The 10,374-nt window shown below is 35.8% G+C and overlaps 1 long non-coding RNA gene across 3 annotated transcripts in view; it reads left to right on the forward strand.

Moving 5' to 3' along the window:
* LOC125270347 overlaps positions 1-10,313 on the forward strand; it is a 39,229-nt gene extending 28,916 nt beyond the window's left edge. For 2 of the 3 annotated variants that reach the window (XR_007185330.1, XR_007185332.1), the window contains exons 3-5: positions 165-272; positions 680-822; positions 1,056-1,355. This is a non-coding gene — a long non-coding RNA (uncharacterized LOC125270347). Of the gene's footprint in view, positions 1-164; positions 273-679; positions 823-1,055; positions 1,356-10,196 lie in introns of those variants that run through there. The other variant, XR_007185331.1, reaches the window with a different exon arrangement.
* The last annotated feature ends 61 nt before the right edge of the window (positions 10,314-10,374 follow it).

Here is a 10,374-nt window from a genome sequence, read left to right on the forward strand (position 1 = left end):
AAAAAGAGGTTTTTAAATTTGTATTTTATTGATTTTACACTTTACATTGTGTCTTTCACTCTTGTGCACTGTACTATACTGTTTTTGATGAACATTTACTTAGTATTTTTATAACTTTTAGTATTTTAATAGCTTTTTAATGATCCTCTGTTTTTCCCTTTAAGGAGGTTACTGCAGGAAGTCAAAAGTATATCTGAGTTTTCCATCTTCAATCCCTGTAGAGGTCACTGTTGCTTGGCACAGCTGAAAAACAACTGAAGCTCAAAAGGAAGGTAATTATATCCAACATTATGTGATATTCACACATACACAAAATAATGTCGATTGCTCAAATAACTTGATCCCAGCATAGTATAAACAACTAAGCAATGTTGTTTCAGAATTACCTGCATGAACACCTTGAACATCATCTGAACATGCATCAGGAGATATTTTTATATTTATAAGATCAGTTTATTTGTGCAAGGGCTCTATGATGGTAATTGAATTCCTTATATGTGTGTTTCGGGAAATGATTACAGGCTGTAATTAAGGGTGGAGCTTTGTTATGGAGCTCTAAAACGAGAGATATTAATTTGCTCTCTACTCCACATTTGTTTGTGCCATTTAATTCTGAAATCCACACGCACTCGGTGCGGGAAACATGTCTGAATCAACTCTAAATCATATTTATCGCTAGGAACACACATCCAGATGGCAGACTCTTAACTGAGCTTGGATTAATGGGAGGACGGGCAAGAACTGCATCAAACTCCTCTTAAGGACCTTTGAAGAACAACACTGCTAATCGCTCATAAGGACGCTGTAGAACATGTTTGCTGGGTAAAAATAAACAGTTTGTTTGGAAACACATTGCTAGCTTCAGCTGGCATTTCTGATAGATATCCGAAGACCAATATGTATGTGCATGTGTTTACGGTGAAATGCAGATGGCCTGGCCCACATAAGCCCTTAGTTAGGATTCTGTTTAAGTGTTAAAATCAATTCCAAGCAAATAACGTGGAAACCTTTGTGTAAGCACTTTCTAAACTCTTAATTCTCCCTTGTTAAATTAGCCTCGGTGTTGGAATGATGGGACAGCAGATGAAGAAGAAACCTGAGTGTGCTGAAGATTTTAGGTTGAAAATGAAACCAACCACTTTGTATTCTCAGTTTTACCAGGTAATATCTTAAATATCCAAAACAACAACATTTATGAAATAAACTATGTACTGTATATATGCCTATCATTTTATGTAAGCTATTAATATAGATCTGATTTGTTTAGAGTACTTTGAATGTTGTGCAAAGTTTGACTAGCTACAGTATGTAGTCATTGTGAATTCATGAATTTATTGGGTTCTCCAACTGGGAGAAGCAGATTTTATCTAAGAGAGATGTATCATTATGCACTGATAATTCCACATAGAAAACGTGGCCGGCGGTGTTTGCTTTGCCTTCGCGAGGGTTTCTGTATGCTACCCCAGTTGATTTCCACATCTAAAAGGACAGGGCATCTCATTCCTTGTCACTGTGTCCCAAATTCCTAAAGGTACAATTAGCATTTTGTCTGACAAAATGTTGAAAGGTTCATAGATTGATATTTGCAAAAATGCAGCAAGATGCTTTTTTTTTTTTCCAGAATGCAAATTTTGACATTTATTAACTTTTATTCTGGATCTGTTTATGGATTGTAAAAAGTCTGCATACATTTAACGAGAATCAAGCGAAATTACAATGTTTACACAGTTGCTGTCCGACGCACAAAGTGCGTAATTTATCGCGGAGGCAATGAATTTTTTACTGTCCTTGATTTATGTCTTCTATGGCATTTCTAATGAGAGGGAGCGGCGTTTCATTGAAGAACAGTGCAGGAAACTACATTTATTGCAGACCTTTTTTTCTCAGGGGTGCTTTTCCCCTGTGAAATAATGTCAGCACTTTCCCACCTTCAAAGTCCTTTTGTTTTTCTCAATCTATTAACAATTCTAATTGTACAGCACTTGTTAAGTAAGCATGGTAAATAAGGCAGGAAACGCATTATTTCCCTTTAGTGCAGATTAAAGGTAGTACTGTGCTCTGTTGAAACACATTAGTGAACACTAAAGACACAAAACAGAAAAGCACATTTCTGAATTGCTTAGCAGTGCAGTGAGCTTCCTGACGTTTAAGTGTCTTTTCTGTGAGAAACAACTATCCACATATCTGTTAATGAACATATCCGTGCTCTGGAATCTTCAAAAGGGATACAATCATTTTAAATTTGATTAAAGTGATACATATTAGCCTGGCTGTTTTCTTTGGGCATTTCAGCTAATTAAATGGCTTTGTATGGCATCGACTGCTTTTCTTAGACACAACACCCCAGTTCAACTTTGCTGGTCTGGATAGCCATATCTTAATTGGGGATCATTTCGCAAATGTGGTTCAATTTCCTTTACAAGACAGTTACTGTTAACTGCTATTTTTAAAGCCAATAACAACGTCAAAGCATGGAATGATTAAAGCAATTAAAGTTTCCCTTTGTTTTCGGAATACAGTGAGATAGACGGCCGTGTTTGTATAACATTTATTAAACATTTACTAAATGGAATTGAATCTGTCATCGCAGAAGTTTTTCGAGACAATTACTTTTTTGTGTGGTGAGCACGCTTTCGTTCAGGGAATGTTTTGCAGCTTATATCCCTGATTAGCCTTGCGATTTTAATCAAACTTTACCCTTAAATCTACACACAGTGAGAAGAACTTGTGTGTAATTTCAGCACCAGACTTTACCCAATTAGCATACTACATTTTCTCCATTAGATAAACTGCCTTTTGAGATCTGACTGGTTTAATCTGTTTAATGTGCGTGTAAACTATAATCTCTCAATTCTGCAGATTCCCTTAAGGACATTATTCACATACTGTTCGTTTTTGAAATGCATGATCTAGCACTGCTCTTAAAATCAGAATTAAATGCTGATTAGAAGCCGAGTTTTTCCTTCTTGGTCAGAGGGAGGGAGTAGAGTTACGTAAAAGTAATCAGCCGCAGACTAGTTTCGCTGCGAGTTTAAAGGGGTGGTTGATTATGATTTCACTTTTTTAACTTTAGTTAGTGTGTAATGTTGCTGTTAGAGCACAAACAACATCTGCAAAGTTAGGATGCTCAAAGTTCAAAGCAAAGGGAGATATTTTCTTTTAAAGAATTCTCTGTTTAAGAACTACAACAAACAGCTGGTAGGGACTACAACGAGCTTCTTCCCCATGTTAGTGACATCACTAACCCTAAAATTTACATAAACCCTGCCCCAGAGAACACGTAACAAAGGGGTGAGGCCATGTTATTACATGCAATACAGTACATAAGACAAATGCAATAGCATATCATAAAAGCAAGTTGACAACATAAGTTATAACCATAATTAATAATTAATAAATAATCTTAAAGGTGCCATCGAACGTTTTTTTTACAAGATGTAATATAAGTCTAAGGTGTCCCCTGAATGTGTCTGTGAAGTTTCAGCTCAAAATACCCCATAGATTTTTTTTAATTCATTTTTTTAACTGCCTATTTTGGGGCATCATTAAATATGAGCCGATTTATGCTGTGCGGCCCCTTTAAATGCTGACGCTCCCCGCCCATGGAGCTCACGCTTGCCTTAAACAGTGCCTAAACAAAGTTTACACAGCTAATATAACCCTCAAATGGATCTTTACAAAGTGTTCGTCATGCATGCGGCATGCATGCGTCGGATTATGTGAGTATTGTATACTGTTATATTGTTTACAATGTTGGGAACATGGGCTGGCATATGCAAATATTGGGGGCGTACACCCCGACGGTTACGTAACAGTCGGTGTTATGTTGAGATTCGCCTGTTCTTCGGAGGTGTTTTAAACAAATGAGATTTATATAAGAAGGAGGAAACAATGGAGTTTGAGACTCAATGTATGTCATTTCCATGTACTGAACTCTTGTTATTTAACTATGCCAAGATAAATTCAGTTTTTCATTCGAGGGCATCTTTAATACAGCATATATTCTCTGGCTCTGTAGGATCTCACAACAGTTCCCACACAAGCGATTTATAGATTATCATGACAGAATATGATAATCAATGACTTTAAGATAGTTAACTCCACATCAGCTACATAAATTAATCAACTTATCATTCAGAAACGTCCTGTTGCATTCAAAATGTTGTCACTTCTTCTCGAGCCTCTCCATAATTGTCCGACTCCGGTTTGAACACGAAAGGATGAACAGTTTATGACATTTTAAGTTTCTGACAGTTTAAGTGAGTCTACGTGAGGTAATCGGCACTGCTAGTGCTAACAGGAGCTCTTGAAACTCCGCCTTCTTCTTGAGAGCAGCAGCTCATTTGCATTTAAAGGGACACACACAAAAACTGAGCGTTTTTGCTCACCCTCAAAAAGTGACAAATTTAACATGCTATAAAAAATGATCTGTGGGGAATTTTGAGCTAAAACTTCACATACACACTCTGGGGACATCAGAGACTTATTTTACATCTTGTTAAAAGTGGCATTATATCACCCCTTTAAAAGTGTTTTATAACCAGTCGTGCTGCTCGCACCGGTGTCACATACGAATGTTACTAATCAGTGCATGCACAGAGAACATTGCAGAAAAAAAATTCAGGGAAATGTCAGCTCTAATCATTTTCTTAGACCTCTGTGCCACATTCTGGGAAGGCTTAGCATTCTAACCAATCAAAACAAATGAAAATGATCAGAACACTGGCTCATACCCATCAGTATTTGTAACGAGCATAAAATGACACCAAGGGTTTTGGATGCACAATATGTTTCTTTATAGGATGCAAATGTATTGAGTAATTCAACAGACGGCTGAACGTTGGGTTCGATATGTACCGCGGATTCTGACTAGAATGAGTCTTTGTGCGGGTTCCTTTTGAAGTCACTTCATTGATTACCTCAACCCTCTAGGAAATGGCTCATGCATCTCATGTACATTATAACAAATGTTCTCTTTGCATTACAATTGAATTGTGATTGTTATGTTCAATCAATGGGAAAGGTCAAAGGATCGCCACTGCCAGCAATTTAATGGAGAAGTCGATGGAGATTCATTTTAATCACTGTGGCTGTTGCCGAATGAGCACAACAGGCCCTGTGAATGGCACGGTAATTACTACTGTTTATACAGGTTTACCTTCCAATTTAGATATCCACAAATCTCTCGCCTGATATAAAAGTCTGTGCGGCTTTAAACAGGGTACAGGGCACCGCAGAGTAATTGTGCAGCTATCAAGCGGCTTCTTTTGAAAAAATGAAATTAGCTCTCTTTTAAAGACTGATATCACCAGAGGGGCAGTATTTTACATACGGTTGGACGTTTTGCCAGCTCAGCTCACAAGACACTCAGCTGGCATCTTTCCAAGTGAATCCTGAGATCTGCAGATATATTTGCAGACAGGATGCGCACACACACAAAGAGAGAGAGTTGTAAGGTAGGATGGCATCATCATAACAACCGCACAAATGGATCTGAGCATCAGAACAGCTTGACATCTGATAATTATTTCATGGCAGCATATCTCTATAATGCACATAATGAACCGCTGTGTTCCAAGTTTATGCTTGGAAGCTATCTACAGTATATATATATTTTTGTCTCTTCTGCTCACCGATGCTGCATTTATTTGATCCAAAATACAGCAAAAACAATAATATAGTGAAATATTTTTACAATTTAAAATAACTTTTCTATTTGATTGTATTTTAAAATGTAATTTATTTCTGTGATGGCAAAGCTGAATTTTCAGCAGCCATTACTGTCACATGATCTTTCAGAAATCATTCTAATATGCTGATTTGCTGCTCAAGAAACATTTATTATTATTATTAATATTGAAAACAGTTTTACATTACACTTTTTTTTCAGGATTCTCTGATGAATAGAAAGTTCAAAAGAACAGCGTTTATTTGAAATATAAAGCTTTTGTAACATTATAAATGTCTTTAGTTACTGACCCCAAACTTATGAATGATAGTATAATGTTACAAAAGCTTTCTATTTCAGATAAATGCTGTTTGTTTTTAACTTTCTTTTAATAGAATCCTGAAAAAACATTGATAATGTCATTAATACGTGTCCATTTGTTTTTATTGTTTGTTCAAATGAAGTTATTTGAAGCTTTGATAGTTAAATTCCACCAAACAAAGAGTGCAAGTGACTTGCTAAATGTTACATTTGGGTTAGATTAATAAAAAATATTTCTGTTAAGAGGGTTTTTATCCATCTTTTACTAATAAATGAGTTATTTGTAATTAAATACATTAACTGTGTTAAAGAATCTTAAAAAGAATTCAATTCAATGAATCACCTGTGTTAACTATTCACTTTTAGAGTGCTATTTTATTGTGAGTATTCATATATGAACTTTTTATAGAAACTTTATTCAGATGCAGCTATACGGACTTTTATCATTTCAGATTCCATGCATCCCGTAAACAATAAAATCTGCATTCCGTTATGAGGTTCCATCACAATTTGTATTGACATGCAACATTCCAATCAGGGACTAAAAATATTTGCTTTAATTATGTCTCTGAAGGTCATACCTGATTTGCGCAGGAACTGTTTTATGGAAATGAGCCGGCTAGAAGATCTGTAGTTTTATTAGAGCACATTTGGTCTCTGTTTACTCTCTGATCTCATCTATAATGTGAACACAACAAAGAGAGCCATAGTTTCGCTTTGTGAAGCATTCCGACGGCACTGAACTCAGAAAATTCCAGTCTGGGGAGAAACTCCATTCTCATTAAGCAAAGAAAGTGTGCTATCATTCTCACAACATCTAATTTAATGACAGTCCCAAACTGCCTGTCATAAAGTTTTTGTTCAGACGTCTACTAAATGAGGGGGCTCTAATTGGGCGTCTCTGTGTATTAACCCTGTTTCTTTGTGTACCTGCAAAATATGTAATTTCTTTAAAGGAACAAATGGAAAGGAAGGATGCTGTCTTTCCCTAGAGCAGCTTTTCTATTTCAGAAAGACCAGTCTGTAAGGTTGAAGTACCTCTTCATCAACATTAATATATATATACAGTGTGTATGTACAGTGTGTAATGTATATAATACACACACATACAGTGTTGGGGTAACACATTACGAGTAACTGGAGTTACGCAATCAGATTTCTTTTTTTAAGTAACTAGTGAAGAGTAACGCATTACTCTTACATTTACAACAAAATATTACTTTTTTAAATAAGTAATTACTTTTTCAATTAGTAATTACTTTTTCAAATAAGTAATGCAAGTTACTTTGTTTTCCCATTTTTTGACTGACAGCTCTCCTGTCCCTGTGTTGAGAGAAATTAGGAGTAAGTGCAGAGGCGTTGTGTTTAAACATGATTATTGTAGTTAAATGTGAGCATTTACTCATCTCAGTTGCAGTATTCCTCAAAATGAATGAAAACAATGAAATGCAATCTCAGAATATTACACAAACCTGTAATAATAAAATATATTAAATTAAACAAATATACTTCATTTAATCTCACTTTAATCTAACCAATGTATTAGATAAACATTACATTTATGATCAGCCTGAAGCTTATTCATTTCACTTTTGGTGTGAAAGGGCCTTAACATTTGCCAAAAATAGAACTTTTTTTGTTGTTATTAAAAAACAAATAAGCAAGCCCAGTCCAGGTGAGAAAAAGTAATGCAAAAGTAATGTAACGCATTACTTTTCATAAAAAGTAACTAGGTAACGCAATTAGTTACTTTTTTGGGAGTAAGGCAATATTGTAATGCATTACTTTTAAAACTAACATTCCCCAAACACTGTGGATTACAAAATTGCGTTACTCTTTAAAAAAGTAACTAATTACATCACTTAAATACTTTTTATGGAAAGTAATGTGTTACATTACTTTTGTATTACTTTTCACCTGGGCTGGGCTTGGTGGTTTGTTTTTTTAATAACAATGAAAAAGTTATATTTTTGGCAAATGTTAAGGCCCTTTCACACCAAAAGTGAAATGAATAAGCCTCAGGTGGAAGGAAATACATGTTTACGCCTGTACAGTAGAGGGCGCAGCTCAAACAAACCTTTCAGCTGCTGCCATTCTGGACTGCAGAAGAATACAGGAGAAGGAAGTTCAACACTCTTATTTCTAAATATAATGTTAAGTAATTTTTGCTTATTAGTATGGTTGAATTAGATCATCGAAGGTCAGCAGCAAAGACATTGGTTAATAAAGTGAGATTAAAGGCAGGGTAGGTAAGAAATTTTGTTCCAAATTTGTTTAAACTTTCTATATATATACATGCATAATTAAAATGTAAGAACTCTGATAAAAAGAGTATAAAAATCGAGTGACTCTAGACCGTTTAATCTGTATTAAACACAGCTCATTATTTCCATCCGGGACGAAACATAGGATTGGCTTAGGCGGCTGTCACTCTCTCGCAACCATGGCAACCACCCTTTTGCCACACATGACCTGCCCACTTGCGCGCACACGTTTGATTTGGGGAATCCAAGAGGCATGGATCCTAGGAATACCAAAACAATGGCAGAGAAACAGCAAGCTAAATTCACAGTACCGGCCTATGCAGTTAGTGAAGGCAAACCAGGCAAAAAAAGGAAGACAGTAACAGTACAAGAAAAGGCAATGAACAAAAAGTCTTTGGATAAACAAAGAAATAAAACGCGAGTTAATATCGGCGTGGCTTTCCAGCGATGGCGAGAACTGAGGGAACTCAAGGGGCTGAAAAGTGACTCCTTGATGGCTTTATTTCTGCTGGACAGGTAAATCTTTCTTTTTGTATTTTGATCATACATATTTTTTTGTTTATTTTTTCATGAAGCATGTGTCATTAGCACACGTAGCTGCGTAATATAGCTAACATAACATTACTTAGCGAGCCGTAGTAGAGACGATAAATAATGATAGCTATAGTGTTGAATTGTGCATAATTTTACCCTCTGTCTAAGTCTTTTACCATGTTCACCTGTAAGTTTACCTGCACGTTTTTTTCGCCTTTGTTTTGTTTTTATATTCTCTACCTATGTTTACTGATGTCTTTATCTTGTATCTGTGTGTGTCGTACACACTTTGTTGTATGTGTGTGTTATTATTTTGTGTCTGCAATGCAGTTGTGAGTTGATATTTGAGTGTATGTTACTCTGTTGATCTGTAGAACAACGTATATGTTATGAATCTTACACGAAATTCATCTTCATCACAGTGTAAATGATGGTAATGGAAAAACGTGTATCATGCAACCTGTTTTTAGCTTTGCCTTATAGATAACTAGCTCGTTAGCGATTCAAAAAATATATATTTTAAACTTTACCAATATCAATATGCTAGCTTGATAGTGAGTACTAAAATACATCTTGTTTATCTTCATAATTATAAAGTTATTTTTATTACATGTGATTCTGACATGATGTCACTACATGCACTGTGCTCCTTCCTCTCCGCTCGTCTCAGGTAAATAATGCGTCTTCCAGCTCAGTGGTCGGAGTCACACGTTCATGCGTTTTGGGGGCGTGGCTTTGGAAGGAGCCCAGAAGGGAGGGGGTGGAGTGAATGGAAATAATGAGCTGTCTTTAAAACAGTCGTGAGAGGTCTACAGACACTCGATTTTTATACTTTCTTTTTCAGAGTACTTACATTTTAATTATGTATTGATATATAAATAAAGTTTAAACAAATTTTGAAAAAAAGTTTTTTATACATTTTTTTGCCTACCCTGCCTTTAAATACATAAAGTATATTTGTGTAATTTAATATAGTTAATTATTACAGGTTTGCATAAAATTCTGAGATTGCATTTTACTGTTTTTATACTTAATGTTTTCGTGCGAGTGAGATGAGTAAATGCATGTTCACATTTAGTCTAGAACTACAGTAACCATCATGTTTACACAGCGCACACAACACCTCTGTACTTTATTTCTCTCAACACGGGGACATGAGAGCTGTCAGTCAATAAATGTGAAAAGTAACTTGCGTTACTTGTTTGAAAAAGTAACTTAGATATTTTGTTGTAAATTGAAAAAGTAATGCGTTACTTTACTAGTTACTTGAAAAAGTAATCTGATTACATAACTCAAGTTACTTGTAATGTGTTACCCCCAACACCGGATTACTAAAAGTAACTTTCCCCAACACTGTGTGTGTGTGTGTATATATATATATATTTAAACATGTCAATTCTGTTTTACAGGTTTATCAATGCAGAATCTTTCCGATTCCATCTCTCTCACTGTCCCAGAGGATTTGTGACGTTGAGGGTTGACACTTTTAGCTGATGGTAGAACTGACGGTGGCTAGTCTGTCATCTGCCCTCTGCCATGGTGGGTGTGTGTGTGTGGCAGGGGGCGTCTCCGGATGGATGGGGTCAA

The sequence above is a fragment of the Megalobrama amblycephala genome, linkage group LG6 (assembly GCF_018812025.1).
Source record: "Megalobrama amblycephala isolate DHTTF-2021 linkage group LG6, ASM1881202v1, whole genome shotgun sequence".
Classification (NCBI taxonomy): Eukaryota; Metazoa; Chordata; class Actinopteri; order Cypriniformes; family Xenocyprididae; genus Megalobrama; species Megalobrama amblycephala.